Genomic DNA, 17,766 nt, shown 5'->3' on the forward strand with positions numbered 1-17,766 from the left:
TACGTGAAGTTGACCAACAACTATAAGAGGATAAGTAAGATACGGAGTGTAACTTGGGGAAATAGCATAGATCGTTGCCATAGCAACGCGAAATCACCTAAGCCCCTCATTAGGGCTGCAAAAAGGACAATTATAGCAGATCGCGAAGGTATCACGGGTTAGAATAGTGCGTGAAGTAACCTGCATAAAGGTAGGCACAGTTGGACTAAATCGACACCTTAGAAATCTCAACGGTGTGGAAACTTGGTTCCATCATCCCACCATACTGCTTCGGGTGAGACTTCAATTCGTGCTCCGCAGGCTGATGCCAAAAGGGCCAGTAGTGTAGGGATTTGTTTGACTAAATAACTCTGAACTTGGGTCAGACCCCATCAATCCAACAAATGGTTCCATTGCCAGGACCGGAATCTGCATAGAGATGTTTGATGTCATATCATTGGAATCCAACTAAGAATGAAATTGAAGGCTGGCTGGACAGAAGAATTCACGAGTTTGCAGCACTGGAGAACATGAACCCGCAACTGACAAAAGAAGAGTGGTTAGACTGCTACTTGTACAAAGATATCTACAAAATATTCTTCACGTCTTTCACTATTGAGTTGTATGAGTGGATCGCAAAGCTAGCAAATATCCAAGGAAGGTGGAAGCTCAACGGTCCCATTGTGTGGAACCCAGAGTTAGTACGAAGATTGGAAGTGTCAGAGGATAAGATCGCACGCACCATTGATCACTGCCTCAATCAAATTATAGGAGGATTCATTACTGAGTTCGCGGTTGACACCTTAGTTAGATACAGCGAGGCAGAGCAACGCTTTCTCAAAGGACCGCGAGGTAAGTACGTAAAGTCTTTGAATACTTGGATTAAAATTTTATTGTGAGAAAAGAGGGTTATGCAATTACCTTGATGTTTGGGGCTACACGAAGTGGAAAAAACTACAGGAATGAAGGAAGTAAGTGTTAAAATTGGCAAGCAGGGCAAAACTTCATGTGGGTCATCTTATTCATGGCTGATAATATTTTTATTAGATTCCTCTCCTCGAGAGGTGTAGGATTGATATAAATATCATCCAATTCCGATAAGTATTCATGGAGATATGAATTTATTTTGATTATGGAATTATTATCAAGCCGACCTACAACTCATGTAGGCTCAGAAGCCCAACAGTCGCATCTATTAACCCACCAACGTTGTGTATAAATATAAGAGGACTTTTCCTCATTTAGACTCACTCATCTCATCACATCTCTCTCTCTACTTCACATATATGAGTCTCTTCTCTACTGCGCTGAAATGGGTCTCTCTCTCTCACACATGTGAAGCCGGAAGCTGTTGAATTTGAAGCTGCAACTGCAGAAGTAAAGATTGACTTGCGTGGCCTAGAATATCTCCTGTTTGGAACTACGTTGTAGGTTCATCTGAATCTCCTTTGAAAGCCACAACTTTTGGTGGTGGAATGAAGTCAATCTGACAAACGGTTTGCAAGATATCGACTGCCCTAGTTTGAAGCTGGAAACTGCTGAAACTGAAGCTGCAACTGCAGAAGTAAAGTTTGACTTGCGTGGCCTAGAAGATCTCCTCATCTGAACTGCACTGTAGGTTCATCTAAAGCTCCTCTAGAAGCCGAAACTTTTGGTGGTGGAATGAAGTCAATCCAACAGTCGGTTTGTGAGATATCGTCTGCCCTAGTTTGATAATGAAGCCGCTAATATTGATGTTGCTGATCTAGGGTTTGCTACTGCTGATATGAATCAGATTTATTGTACTATTTCTCTCTGCTGAATTATTGAAGATAAAAGAAGATTTGATCAAAGGGTTTCCCCACACATTGTGGGGTTTGTCCCTGGCTAGCTGCCACATCTTGTGTCTCTTGTCTTGGCTTATTTTCTGTCGATCGTTTAATGTTCTATCTGCACTTTACTTTATGTACATGTGATTGCTAATCGGTGGAATATAATAAGAAAAAAGAAGTAAACTGTTATAAGCATAGAACATACCATAACTTAGCATGGTATCAGAGCTGAGGTGAAGACAAAGCCCGAGCAAGAGCAAGAGCAATCATTGAAGAGAAGATTGGCAAGGCTATCCTAAAAGAACTATGGGGTCCTCAACACTCTTTCTTGCCGATGACAAGCTCTGTGAGAAAGCTGACTATCACGGATGGAAGATGTCTATCAATCTAACCCTTGAAGACCAAGGAGTGCTGGACCATGTAAGAGGCAATATTGTTGAGCCTTCATCAAATGCATCTACTGCTGCCTGGAACAAATGGAAAAATGGAGAAGTCAAAACAAAGAAGATCATCTGGGACTCTATCGACAAGCGCTTGGTGGCCTACATCTCTGATCTAGACACCTCCAAGGAAATCTACAACAGACTGGTGAGTTTATTTAAAGTTAATGATGCAAATCAAGTTTTGTTTCTTAGAAATAAGTTGAGGGAAATCAAGAAGGGTAAAGATGAAAGTATGCAAGCATACTTCTTAAGAATCACCGAGATCAAGAACGATCTCCTATCTATTGGGGAAACCATTACTGACAGAGAAATGGCACTCACAACTCTCGGAGGATTACCATCTGAATGGTATGTGTTCAGGACTACTCTTCTGAACAATAATGTAATTCCTAGTTTCGAGGAATTAATGGCTAGATGCATTCAAGAACAAACAAGGGTAGAAGAGCAGGAAATGCCCTTGCCTAAAGGTCCTCCTGCTGCTTTTTCTTCTCATGCTAAGAAAAGAAATAATTCTGGGTCTAAATCAAAATGAAAGACTGGACCTAAGGGTGGAAGAAAAGGATGATGTTACATCTGCGATAAAGCAGGTCACTATGCAAGGGAGTGCCCTGATAGAAAGGACTCACACCGGGACAATGATCAAAATCCCTGTGATGGCAAATAAAGGGATGACAAATTCAACAGCAAAGGTAAGAGGAGAGCTGGGGATCGAGGAAGAGGACAACCATTCAAGAAGGCTAGAAAGTCCAGGATGTACTAAATGCACTTGACCTCAAAAAGAACCTAGTGTCTATCTCGGCAATGGAAGACAGAGGCTACAAGGTAACCTTCAGCAATGGCAAGGTATGTATATGGAAAAATAATGTTAAAGATGCCTTTACTCTTGGGTTTAGTGTTGATTCATTATATCAGGTCGATGGAAGTCCACTAGGTGTCATGTCTTGTGACACAACTCTTTAGTCCGAACTTTGGCATCGAAGGTTTGCCCACCTTCATTACAAAGCTCTACCCGATGTAAAACAGATGGTAACAGGGATGCCCGAATTCTAAGTAGAGAAAGAAGGTGTATGTCCAGGATGTGTCGAAGGAAAGCTCAAAAGGGGACCATTCCCCTCAAGCCAAAGTAAGACCTCCGATGTATTACAGTTGGTTCACTCAGGCATATCTGAGGCTGGCATTAAGAGGGAGACTACTACACAACATACTCTTGAGCAGAATGGTGTGGCAGGAAGGAAGAACCACACGATGATGGAAGTTGTCTAGGCCATGCTACATGATCAAAGTCTTCCAAAGTTTCTATGGGCTAAAACTACAATCACCGTCGTATATGTACAAAATTGATGCCCTCATCAAGAATTGGGTTCCTAAACTCCTGAAGAAATGTTCACCACCGGTCAAAGGGAATTCGTGATTAGTCATGATGTCACCTTTGACAAAGATATGGCTCTCAGCAAGGTGGACAATCTGTTGACTTTGAGTAGCTCTTAAGAAGCTGACACCAGGGAACCGAAAGAAAAGGATGATGAATCAATGCCTGATGTAGAAGAACCAACGGATCCGATTGATCCTCATCCACATGAGCCTTCCTCTTCTAGGAAGAGGCCTTCATGGCTTAGGGGATACTTGATGATGCTGAAGGACATGTTGCACCCTGAGGAACCTTCCATCAAAGTAAGAAACTTAACGGGTATCAGGGATACCTGACCATCATGAGCACGATCATACAAAATGAACCTTCATCATTCTCAGATGTCATCAAGCATTAACTATGGAAGGATGCTATGACCATAGAATATGAGTCTATTATGGAGAATGATGTCTGGGAAGTAGTTCTTAGACCCTGGACAAGACAATTGTTACTTCAAAATGGATTTACAAGATAAAGCATGCAGCAAATGGAAGTATGGAAAAGTATAAGGTTCATTTTGTTGCTCGTGGTTTATCCCAGAAGGGAGGTATAGACTATGATATTTGCACCTGTTGCCAGATATATGACCATCTGCTTGATCATAGCCCTTGTGGCTTCACAAGGATGGAACCTACATCAAATGGATGTTAAGACCACGTTCTTGCATGGTTTTATCAAAGAAGAGGTCTATGTGGAGCAACCTGAAGGATTTGAGATTTATGATTGAAAATCTCATGTATACAGGTTGAAGAAGGCTCTCTATGGGCTGAAGCAAGCACCCCAAGCATGGTATGAGAGGATCGATAGCTACTTGATGAAGCTGGGATTCACTAGGAGTGAAGCTGATCCTAACCTTTACTTTAAGGTTGAAGATGACAAGCCTCTCATACTGGTGTTGTATTTGGATGACCTATTTCTAACAGGTGCAAACCCTCTCATTCACAAATGTTAGAGGGAGATGGCTTTTGAATTTGAAATGAAGGACCAAGGACTTGAAGTGTGGCAGAAGCTAAGGGAAATTTTCCTATCTCAAGGAAAATATGTGGTAAATATATTGGAAAGATTCGGTATGATGGACTGCAAGCCTGTGACTACCTTGAGGATCTTAACTTTTAGAAGTTATATGGTAGTGATGTCGGACCAGACTTGGGAAATGCCTTTGAGTTTCAAAAACTCATTCGCATTGATGTTCTTGGTGAACCTCCGTCCGAACATATGTTTTGCAGTTAGCATTGTGAGCTCATATTTGGTTGAGCATCACTGGATTGATGCCAAGAATCTTCCGAGATGTCTTCAGGACACAATCTCTCATGGATTAAGATACACTGTCGGAGATGTGAGACTACTTGGATATACTGATGTTGATTGGGCAGGTAGTGTGGTGGACCGTAAGAGCACTTCCAGGTACTGTTTCACCTTGGGATCTTCTTTGATATCCTGGATGAGTAGGGAGTAGAAGTCGGTAGCTTTGAGCACCACCGAAGCAGGATATATTGTTGCTAGCATAACCTCGTGTGAGGCAGTCTGGTTGTGAAAGCTCTTCAGTGAGATGTTTGGATTTACATTGGATACCACTGTGATTCTCTGTAACAACCAGAGGTGGGATTCGATTATTGAGGAATCTCGTATTCGTCAATTTCTCTAGTAGATAGACATCATCTGGGATATGGTAAGTTGATGAGAAAGGAAGCTCCATCACATTAAGATGATGTACAGGTTGATACACCTTGTTAAAGCCTCGAGGAAAGATCTAATCTGTGATTTTCCAAAACGACTTGGAGTCGGCAAGAAACCTTTGTACAAGGGTCCTGCATGTTGCATACATTGAGCTCTGGGAGCTCTAAGGGCTTGCGGTTCCTACTGGAGCAACATATGACCATAGGGTGACTCACCCTCCCCTGGTGGTGCACACTGGAACAAGATGTCGCTCTCTTGTGGGACAAGATGATTCGCTCTCTTGTGGAACAGGATGATTCACTCTCCTGTGTAGCAGGATGATTAGTTCTCTTGTGAGGCCTGGATTGATGTGTTCTCCATGGCAGCCTGGATTGATGTGTTCTCCACGGTGATTGTAGCAGGATTGATGTGTTCTCCTATGAGGCCTGGATTGATGTGTTCTCCATGGCAATTGTAGCAGGATTGATGTGTTCTCCTGTGAGGACACGATTGATTAGTTCTCCTGTCGAGGCATCCTACCCATGCAGTCTGGGACTCATGGGAAGTACCTCTCATCTGATCAATGAGCAGGGAAATGAAGTTAGGGACCATAGTAGTACCGATGGACGCATCGTTGTAACTACTGTACTCCCTACACTAGGATGACCTCCATTGATCTGGGATCAATGATACTGGTCTGGGACCAGTGGTAGGAGTTGTATCATACTATGACGTTCACTACGGGTCGGTTGAGACTGGTCTAGGATCAGTGGTACATACTTTGAGACTGACTTTGAGTCAGTGGAGGATGATATTGGTCTGGGACCATTAGAGTTGTACTCACTATGACACTGACTTTGGGTTGGTTGAGACTGGTCTGGGACCAGTGGTACATACTCTGAGACTGACTTTGAGTCAGTATGATACATCCTCAATCATTTCTTCTTCTTCATAATTCGGACAAAAGTAGAGCAGAACAAAACAATGCAAGAGCAGAGCAGAACAGAGAAAAACTATACAGATCAGTGCAGGCAGAACAAGACAAAGCAAAACAGGCATAATAGAGCAGAGCAGGGCAAGGTTCAGGCTGTACAGGGCAGTGCATTTGATGGATGAATAGTAATGACTGATAGACAGATTGCAGATGAAGTTCTCCATGGTTGAGAGGGAGTGTTAAAATTGGAAACCAGGGAGAAACTTCATGTGGATCATCTTATTCATGGCTGATAATATTTTTATTATATTCCTCTCCTCGAGAGGTGTAGGATTGATATAAATATCATCCAATTCTGATAAGTATTCATGGAGATATGAATTTATTTTGATTATGGAATTATTATCAAGCCGACCTACAACTCATGTAGACTCAGAAGCCCAACAGTCGCATCTATTCACCCACCAACGTTGTGTATAAATATAAGAGGACTTTTCCTCATTTAGACTCACTCATCTCATCACATCTCTCTCTCTCTCTACTGCACAGATATGAGTCTCTTCTCTACTGCGCTAAAATGGGTCTCTCTCTCTCACACATGTGAAGCCGAAAGATGTTGAATTTGAAGCTGCAACTGCAGAAGTAAAGATTGACTTTCGTGGCCTAGAATATCTCCTCTTTGGAACTATGCTATAGGTTCATCTGAATCTCCTTTGAAAGCCGCAACTTTTGGTGGTGGAATGAAGTCAATCCGACGAACAGTTTGCAAGATATCGACTGCCCTAGTTTGAAGCCAGAAACTGCTGAAACTGAAGCTGCAACTGCAGAAGTAAAGATTGACTTGCGTGGCCTAGAAGATCTCCTCATCTGAACTGCGCTGTAGGTTCATCTGAACCTCCTCTGGAAGCCGAAACTTTTGGTGGTGGAATGAAGTCAATCTGACGGTCGGTTTGTGAGATATTGTCTACCCTAGTTTGATAATCAAGCCGCTAATGCTGATGCTGCTGATCTAGGGTTTGCTACTGCTGATATGAATCAGATTTATTGTACTATTTCTCTCTGCTGAATTATTGAAGATAAAAGAAGATTTGATCAAAGGGTTTCCCCACACATTGTGGGGTTTGTCCCTGGCTAGCCGCCACATCTTGTGTCTCTTGTCTTGGCTTGTTTTTTGTCGATCGTTTAATGTTCTATCTGCACTTTACTTTATGTACATGTGATTGCTAATCGGTGGAATATAATAAGAAAAAAGAAGTAAACTGTTATAAGCATAGAACATACCATAACTTAACAGTAAGGGACGAGAAAATAGCCCCTTGATTTCACCTCCGCGTGGGGATGAGGAAGAGCTCGTGAAGGTCCCTCCGTGAAGTGCGATCCATTTGATAAGACAAAGAATTCCATGAATACCACCGCCACCCACACTACCACCATCTTCACCACCTTCACCTCCATCTTCACCCATACCACCTCCACCACCATCACGAGTCAATATGGCAAGCACGATAAAGTTGCCTATGTTCAAGGGATTGGGAAATGAGGATCTGGACCAATTTTGGTTCGTTGTAAGAGCCGTATGGGAAGCACAAGGAGTTGCAGATGAAAATATAAGGAAAGTGACATTGGTTAGTGCCCTACAAGACTGCATGCTGACCTGGTATATTAAGCACTCCAATGATAATCCAAATGTAGGAATCATAGATATTCAAGTAGCGCTAAACAGAGAATTTAGCAGGCCGAATTCTGAAGCATAGTCAACCATTTGATTCAAAGAGATCATGATGCTACCAAGCGAGACTCATTGGGAGTTGGATCAAAGGCTGAAGTGTATGATTCGTGAAGCTAATATGAATCTAATGGATGGACAACATCGTGAGTGGTTTGTAGCGTCACTAACGCCACATTTAAGCAGCGCATTATCGCAGTAGAAGTTAACGACTCAGGTAGAGCCCTTAGAGATCGCGATGAGGCTACATGAGACCCCGATGTAGGATCCTAACTTAGGAGTTCAGAAAATCCACGTGTAGCTAAAGAATTTATGCCTAGAGATGCAAAGTCTGAAACAGGACAGGACAGCTCGACCAGAAGTGTGCGAAGAGGTGTGGTGCATAAAATGCAAGGGTCAGGGTCATGACAAGGACCACTACTCGGTGTTCGAAAATTACCTTGTGGGAGGAGGACCAATGTCGTTAAGGCCAAAAGCACAAGGAGGACCTAGCATGGTGCCTTCTTTATGGTGTGTGATTTGTCAAATAGGTGGAAAACACGCTACGGACAACTGCCATTTGTTACAAAAGTATACACAAAATTCGCAGCAATTGTTCTGTAACTTTTGTAGGTCAGTGGGACATGATGAGTGCACTTGTAGAAGCTATGAGTTGATGATGGATAGAACTTCCACCTACAGAGTTCAGGCTGAATCATGGTCTATAGACCAAAATGTAGGAGTGGCGCGAATAGGATTCTAGGGGCATGGATGAGGCCGAGGAGGAGGAGGACCTGGAAGAGGTTGCGGTCAACTGATATGCTACAATTGTGGAGGGCCAGGACATTATGCCCATGATTGTATGAATCCAACGTGGTCGTCATGTTTATATTGCACCTTTTTCAATCATGAGACGGAAGAACCTGCAGATGATGAGGTCTGAGTTGCACGAGGAAGATGCAAATGTGAACATTGTGCTCTGAAGTGGAATCGTGACGGAAGATGACAAAGGAAAATAGGTAGAAGATAGTACTTGGGTTCACAAAGCTCTAGTGAAAGAAGAGGAGTTTTATTTGGAGTGCACTCGGGAAACCTTAATGGAAGCTAAGAAGAGCTTCGATGATGCCTCCACTTCAGGAAGCAAAGATAGACCAGAGCTGGAGATGGACCCATCTATGCTCACAACGTTCTTGGAAACATGCATGAAGTTACTGTGCGGCAATAAAGTTGTAAAAGGACTACAGGAACTCATTAACAGATCCATTGGAACTATGCCAGGAGAACTGCATGTAGTCCAGAAGATTGGAAATCATAAGATGACGATGAGAAGAGAAATGAGGTTAACTGCACAGATTGGAGAATATGAAATGGACCAAGTAATTTTGGATTTAGGATCGGATGTGAATGTTCTATCGAAGTAGACATGGGAGCGAATGGGGAGACCTATGCTACAATGGTCTCCTATTCAGTTGTGAATGGCGAACCAGCAGAAGATAATACCCATGGGGCAATTACAGGGAATCACTATGGATATTGAGGGAGCGAGCGCGCTAGTAGACTTTGAAGTCATAGAGATTGTTGATGAAAAAAATACCTATCCTGCACTCTTAGGAATTGATTGGGCCTCAGACATGAATGGGGTGATTAATTTGAAGAAGCGCAAGATGATTTTTGAAAAGAAGTCTCTACATGTCGTTATACCTCTGGACCCTGCTGAAGGATCGCACTATACAGAGCCGATGTGCGCCTATGAAAGCGATGATGATTTGGACTGCATCTATAAGATAACATCGCGAAATTAGGACTAGATGAATCCCACCACAAATGGGTGGCTTGCATGGGAGCACAAAAGTTCCTGTACTTCAGATTCAGATGAGGAAACAGAGTGAGGCAGAATCAGTTACATGAGGTAACTACATTGAATTTCAATATGATGACAAGGTCACTGCGCTGCGTATCAACATAAGTGAGAGATCTACCTACTTATGATGGGTTAAGTGAGGTAGATACCTTCTTCAATAAATTTGAAAGGGAGGTGTCAGAAAAGCAATGCTTCTAGGCCTTGGATTGGGTACTACGCGCTACACCCGCGAGATGGTGGGGTATGCACAAATGGAGATTTGATGACTGACACAAATGTAGAAGGATGATGCGCATACAATTTGGGAAGCCTAGGGTGTGATTGATAGACAAACACAATGAACGAATTGATTCGCGTAAAATTCTAGCCGGGTCGACGTAGGAATATGAAAAAAAACCTGCACGAATGCACATGAACTTTGCGCTAAAAGGTATGGTCAATAAGTATGCATTGGGGGGGGAAGTGCAAATGGCTCTTAATATTGGAAAGAAAGTAGGTAGGAAGGAGAATCACGTAAAAGGTTATCCATGCAAAAGCATTTAGTAAGGTGTGCAATGCATTGACAGAGGTATGTAATGCACAGTGAACTGATTGGGACCTGCACGTACCCGCAATATTATGGGCTTATAGGACGACGTGCAAGAAACTAACAGGATAGACACCTTTTAGGTTTTTCTATGGGGTAGAAGCTGTAATGTAGATGGACTACATCGTGCCTACTCTGTGCATAGTAGCGCTCACAAGTATGATGGACCACAGAGCCCTGGAGTAGAGGCTCACGCAGTTGGAGGAGCTCGAAGAGGAACAATTTTTGGTTGGATTCCACTAGCAGGTACAAAAGCAACGAAAAAAGGCCTAGAACAATCGATATATCAAGTTATGCACCTTTAAGGTGAATGATTTGTTGTTATTATATGATAGTAAGTTTGATAAATTCCCAGGGAAGCTTAGAATGCATTGGATGGGACCGTATGTTATTAAGGAAATCACAGAAGGTGGCGTAGTGCAGTTGGTGAAATTAAATGGTGAACTCTTCCCAGGAAAAGTAAATGGTAGTCATTTGAAGCCATACACAGGTGGCTTGACAATCTGACTAGCCACAGGAGGTATAGTCTTAGTGCTCCAAGCAGTTGAAAGGAGGCGAGGGACTATAAACTACTCTTCCCGGGAGTTGCACGATGTCATGACTGCACACAGTAGCGAAGTATCACAAGGTCCGTGATAGCATGAGGGTAGCTATGCTACCACACGGGTTGGATGGAAAGTGACCATTACAGTCACTATTCACGATGTGATGCTTGGTTTGAGACCAAATGGAGTGGGCAACATGCATTTAAGGTGAACTTTATGGGCTAGATTTGAGAAAATCTACTGCCAAGGGAGCATTAATGGACTGAAAGTGGGGGAAACAGTCGAATTCAAATTCAACAGGCATTATAAAGTGCAAAGGGCTGCCCAACAAATAACAATTAGCAATTTTAGAATTAAGCTATTGCATGCCCAGAGATTCATGAAGCCCAATTTGTTCGATATTTTCAAGTCGAAGGCATTGTTTGAGCACTTATCTGAGCTGTTGAGAGAATTGTGGAATAGTAGTATGGCCGCGCCAGAGGAAGCCATGGATATGGGAGAGATGACCGTTGAGGAGGCCCCTCAGGCCATAACAGTAGGAGAAGCCCCAGAAAGAACCAAAATAGTCACAGAAATCCCTAAATCACCGCGCACACTGAGACCCAAGAAAGATAAGCAGCCTATGGTGCTGGTGCATGTGTCCCTTAGGAATCCGTTAAGGATGAGGCTCACCATGGAAGAAAAGGGGAAGGTGATAATTTTGAAAGCCGATGAGGAGGGAGAAGACTTTGAATAAATCCTGGTAGAGGAGGAGGATGAAGAAATGGAGGAAGAAACCCAGGGTGCAGACCCTCTGACTTGGCTGCCCGCGTATGTTCCTCTGCAGAAGGGGAAAGCAAGGGTGACCAAGGACCTAGATGAGAGCAAGCACTCTTTGTAGACTCCGCTGCTTCCCAATGACATTTTTTATGGAGCACACTTGGGACGGGTGCCGGTTCTAAAATTTGAAGACTGGGATCTCATGGACCATGAGAAATTCCCCCATTTGGCAACCACGCAGCTAATGCGCCAGAAGAAAAACACACCGATGGGAGTCATAGAGTTGGAGCCACACAAGTGGTTGCAAGGAGTAGAGAAAACAAGACTATTAAACCTGGTCTGGGTGCCACATTACCATCATGCCCTAGTGACTATTTTTGTCATCAGATAGTTGCTCTGCCTGGTGCATGATGGGTGTTTGTGGCTGGAGGAGACCATCCCCATCACAGATCATCTGATTCATAGAATTACCCAGCTCCCTTGTAAAGGGGAGGATCCAACGAACATATCCGAGGGTAAAAGTGATGATTTGGCCATCGTGGAGGCCATGAAGAAGAAGTTCAAGTTGGAGAAGAAAAAGAGAGGGTACGCGATCTCTAGGATCAATAATGTTTTGTTCAAAGTTGTGACGAAGATATTGGCCAAGAAAGTTATGCGGAAGTGCCACATAGATGAGGTGCCCACGCTGGTGGTTGCACTTGCCGCGCAGTGCGCATAGGGGGTCTAGTTTAACTGGGCAGATTACTTGTGCAAAGTGTTCTTGGAAAACTGCTGCGAAGCACAGGAGTAGAGGAAGACATTCCACTATGCATTGCTTATGCTGTCCATAGTGTTGGTGGCTAGGGAATTGCCCGAGGACAGTCAGTTCGAAACAATTTCGCAGGACCTTTCGGAGGCAATGAAGTATGTTTCACTGTGGGCAACTAAAGGTGCATAGAGGATCAGAGAAAAAAAAATATTTTGGGTGTTCATGGAGATGAACATCAAAATGGTCATTAAACGCAAGATGCAGCTATTGCCCACTATCTATAACAGTCTGTAGAGCTTTGCGGAGTTCAAGGTGGACTTTCATCACGTGTGCATCAGGGTGAGGAAGGACCCAGTGAGGGCATGGGTGGAGCTGCGACGGATGATGTCATATTCATCATTCTTGAGTCGTTGCCTCTGTAGTGGCGCGCTCCCACCAGCTCCACCATGGAAGCAGAGAAGTCCATTGCACAAAAGAAGAAGGAGGAGGAAAAACAACGTATGGCACCATTGGCAGAGAAGAGAAGGAACGAAGTAGCAGCAACCAAGGTGCAAGAGGCACGGGACGCTGCGAAGGCAACAGAAGAAAAAAATAAGGTAGATAAGAAGGAGCGTGAGGGAGAAAAGTTTCCTTCGCCTAAATAGGAGATATAAATAAAGGAAGGTGGCGCAGATCCACAGAAAACGTCAACACAACTAAAGCGACAGTGCCCGAGACAACAGGTGGGGCCACGGAAGAAGTCGAAGGCCTCAAAGACTTCTTTCGACCCAATCACCCTCACTGACGGGGATCTTCATGACATTGGGGAGACAATGCAGATGTCACCGCGGAGGCCCTCCAATAGTTCACGGAGGAAAACCAGATGGTGTTGGGGGCCCTCTAGGCGCAGATACAGGAGTTGCAGGTGCACAGTCCACAGGCTGCTACTCTGTCAACCAACCTCATAGTAGGCACGGTTGTGGCTGAGGAAATGTTGTGTGCCTGCATGACCAACACTATAGTGTTGCCAGAAGGACAACTGGTTACAGAAAATGAGGCCAACAGACCTATGGTCAGTGTGTTTAAGGCAGTTGGAATAAATATGGTTGTGCTCCCTTGGGAGACTCTCTATGTTCTACAGAATGGAGTGTTGAAATGTGGCAACAAGAATATTCCAACTTAATTTGTCCTTGAATTAAATTGTGAATTAAAATCGAATTTAGTCTTAATAGCTACTTGGAAATAATTAATTAATTTGTTTCAAATTAATTAGTTGGAGAAATTCAAGTTAGAAGTCTTTTTGAAGTCATGGAAGAGTTATCCCTTAAATTGAGGAGATAAGATTGAGTTATATTTGAGTTGTAATTAATTAACTCAGTTTACTGAGTTAAGTCCAATTAAATTAGTTCCAAACTATTTGAGGAACTAATGGTGAGTTAACAGTCAATTGATGCATGCAAGCACTCAACTAGTGCTACTCCAGTTAAATGAAGATTCCCTCATTAGAAACTAAAGCATGTCTATTCTGAGAAAGACCCAATTGAGATTAAATTCAAGGACAATGTACTATCAGTTGCATGTGTTTTCTTATAAATAAAAATCATGCATGTAGTGAAGGGATTATTCCTTGAGGACTGCGCAGTTTTGACAGTGTGTGAGAGAGTGTTCCACTTGGCTAAAGGTGAATTATCCCAGAGGAACAATGTAAGGAAATAGGAGCTTGGAGGGCAAAGAGGAAGGCTAGAGAGTAGCCAATATTGCCTGTGAGCATCTGTGAGGATTGTATTGAGAGTTGGCTAGCTATGAGAGCTAAGGCTTTGTATAAATCCTATGTATTTCCACCTTGTATGATAATGCAGATAGTGGGGTTTTTAGCTGAGACTTTCCCCAAAGTATTTTCATGTGTATTGTGCGATTGATTCTACTTCTTCTGGTTATATTATTCAGCTCCATCTTTAAGCTTCCACAAATTGATAGTAGAAGTAGGTTATAGTATTCTGTTTTGATTTATATTCCATTATCGGGTTAACCTCCATCAGATTTTCTACATGGTATCATAGTTGGATTTGTAGAGAATTTATACATGGTATCAGAGTTTGATTTGTAGAGAATTTATACATGGTCTCGGAGATGTGAACAGTATACTGAGAAGAGAATTCAAAGTTTGAAGTTCAGGGTTGTAGGTGCAAATTGAATTCATATCATGCTTCAAGGTTGGCCAATGGTGTTCTATAACTTGAGACTCGAGTATGCCTTGGAAGATAGCTCACATTACATAGCATGGAAAGATAGAATGGACGCTGTATTAGAAGACAATGGCTTGAAGTATTTCATTGATCACGAAATCCGAAAGCCAACTTCAACTAATGCACAAGAGTTGGCTAAGTGGAAAAAGTGTGTGGAGAAGGCGAGACGGGTCATCCTTGAGGGAGTTCGAGACCATATTGTCTTGAGTCTCCATGGGAAAGATACTCCATTTTCAATGTGGAAGACATTGAAGGACCTATATTAGAACAGTAGTGACTAGAGGAAATTGGCACTCAAGGATAAGCTTCGAAGAATCAAGATGGAGAAGGGAGATACTATTTCCACATATCTCAACAAGCTCACCACCTTCAGAGATTAGCTTGGCAGTGTGGGAATAACTACTGCCAATAATGATATGGTGAGCCTTGCTCTCCTTGGCTTTCTAAAGAGTTGGAATAGCTACCAGGACTCTGTGAATCGAAGGGAGAAACTTCCAGATTGGGAACGAATGTGGTCGGATCTTATGTAGGAGGAGATTAGGAGGAGCACACGAGATGGTTCTTCATCCAAGGATGATGATGAAGAAAATCCGGCCTTAGCAAGTAAGGAAAGGAAAGGGAAGGGGAAGGCTTCCCATTCCAAATCAAATTCTTCTCATGGAGGGAAGAAGGGTGACAAGTATAAAGTAAGATGCTTTAATTGTCACGATATGGGACATTATGCAACTAATTTACCATCGAAGAAGTCCAAGAAGGGATCCTCGGAATGATTGAAAGGTGAGGCATTAGCCTCTAAGTTTGAAATGGACTTTACCCTCATCGCATGCATGGTGTCATCGATGATGGGTTGTGTCTAGTATCTTGACAGTGGAGCCTCATTCCACATGACCAGTGATAAAAGTTTATTCAGTACCTTAGAGGAGAAAGACCTCAAGATGTGCATAGAGATGGGTGACAACGAAAGGTATAATGTTTCAGGAGTGGGCATGGTTGCTCTTCAGAGGGAGAATGGAGCTCCTATCACCTTGACAAATGTGAAATATGTGCCTAGACTGAAGAAGAGCTTGGTATTGGTTGCGATGTTGGAGGACAAAGGCTACGATGTTGTCTTCAGTAAAGGAAAGGCATTCCTAAGATACATAGCTACGGGTCAGACCAAGAGGATAGGGATTCAGGTGAAGAATATCTATAAACTAGAGGTAGATGACTATGCAGCATTGAGTATGAAAGAAGAATTGGTGGAAAGCCAAGACATTGATGAGTTGTGGAATAGGCAATTGGGCCATTTGCATCATGGGGCTTTGAAGATAATGCAATAGATATCTACAGGACTTCCCAAAGGTAAGCTTGATCAAGTTGACACATGCAAAGGTTGTACCTTGGGAAAGTACACCAAGTTTTCCTTTCATGATTGAGACAGTCGAGCATAGGCTATTTTAGAGAAAGTTCATACTGATGTGTGTGGACCATTCTTGATGGCATCCACAGTGAAGCAAAGTTATTATGTGATTTTCATTAATGATTATTCTCGTAAATGCTGGATTTATTTCATGCAGAAGAAGGACCAAACCCTCACAAAGTTTTGTGATTTCAAAGCTTTGGTCGAGAAATAATTGGGAAGAAGATCAAGGCCTTGAGAAGCAACAATGGTGGAGAATATGTCTCTCAAGAGTTTAAGGACTTCTGTGCAGCAGAAGGAATTAAACGAGAGTTGACAGCACCTCATAACCCACATCAGAATGGGGTGGCTGAGAGGAAGAAGAATACTATTATAGGGGCAGCACGGGAAATGTTGCATGACCAAGGCCTACCACTTCACTTATGGGCTGAGGCATGCAACACAATGGTCTATTTGCAAAATAGAAGCCTGCATCGCATACTTGGGATGAAGACACCAGAGGAGGCTTTCACTAGTAAGAGACTAGATGCGGGTCACTTCAGGATCTTTGCCTCATCGGTATATTGCCATGTGACCAAGGATGCACAAAAGAAGCTTGAGTTGACAGAAGAGTTGGGGATATTTTTGGGGTATACTGATACACCTTATAACTATCGAGTGTACTTCACTACTAGCCGGAGGATAGTGGTTCATAGAGATCTCAAGTTTGATAAGTAGAAGGCCATGCGAGTTTCCCTTAAGAGAGAGCTCCAACTATAGGCTGTGGAGGAACTGTTGGATCCTAAGGAGGAGGAACCTCAGACTGATGTGGAGCAGGAACATGCAGAGGTTCCAGGAGTGGAGACATCCACTCAAGCAAAGTCTTCTAGAGATGGATGGAAGTGCACAAGAGAAGCTGACAGATTGTTGAAGGATGCGAGAGAGAATCTGGGAGCACCATCTTCTCAGTGCAGACAGAGGAGCTCACCTGAGAGGTACACTGGATACATGGCCCTTGTTGGGGAATGTGTTGAGGTTGAGCCATATTCCTTTGAGGAAGCAGTGCAGTAGACGATTTGGTTTGATGTTATGGTGGAGGAGTATGACTCCATAGTTCATAACAGTGTTTGGGACCTAGTTCCAAGACCGGAGAACAAGTTAGTTGTGAGTTCCCGTTGGCTTTACAAGGTAAAGCAAGTTGCTAATGGAAGTGTGGAGAAGCATAAGGCAAGATTTGTTTCCCATGGCTTTTCACAGATTGAGGAGGATCATTTTGTTGTAGTGTATATTTCGACAGAGGAGCAAGATGCTGGCATTTTGACAAAGGCATTGTCAAAGTGTAAATTCGAGTTCCATAGAGATAGGATCGGGGTGGTAGATAATCCCTTTATTATTGAGAGGGAGTGTTGAAATGTGGCAACAAGAATATTCCAATTTAACTTTCCCTTGAATTAAATTGTGAATTAAAATAGAATTTAGTCTTAACAACTAATTGGAAATAGTTGATTAATTTGTTTCAACTTAATTAGTTGGAGAAATTCAAGTTAGAAGTCTTTCTGAAGTCATGCAAGAGTTATCCCTTAAATTAAGGAGATGAGATTGAGTTATATTTGAGTTGTAATTAGTTAAATCAGTTTATTGAGTTAAGTCCAGTTAAATTAGTTCCAAACTGTTTGAGCAACTAATGGTGAGTTAACAGTCAGTTGATGCATGCATGCACTCAACTAG

The 17,766-nt window shown here is 42.8% G+C and overlaps 1 pseudogene across 1 annotated transcript in view; it reads left to right on the top strand.

The window, feature by feature from the left end:
- LOC149155406 (eukaryotic translation initiation factor 3 subunit B pseudogene) overlaps positions 1-13,079 on the top strand; it is a 169,547-nt pseudogene extending 156,468 nt beyond the window's left edge. Inside the window, exon 3 of the transcript XR_016263362.1 lies at positions 12,858-13,079. The product of XR_016263362.1 is annotated as a eukaryotic translation initiation factor 3 subunit B pseudogene (transcript). The remainder of the gene's footprint in view (positions 1-12,857) is intronic.
- Positions 13,080-17,766: the final 4,687 nt, after the last annotated feature.

Source organism: Pinus tabuliformis, chromosome 9, assembly GCF_031772625.1.
Source record: "Pinus tabuliformis cultivar Carrire ecotype Pingquan chromosome 9, CPIR1, whole genome shotgun sequence".
Classification (NCBI taxonomy): Eukaryota; Viridiplantae; Streptophyta; class Pinopsida; order Pinales; family Pinaceae; genus Pinus; species Pinus tabuliformis.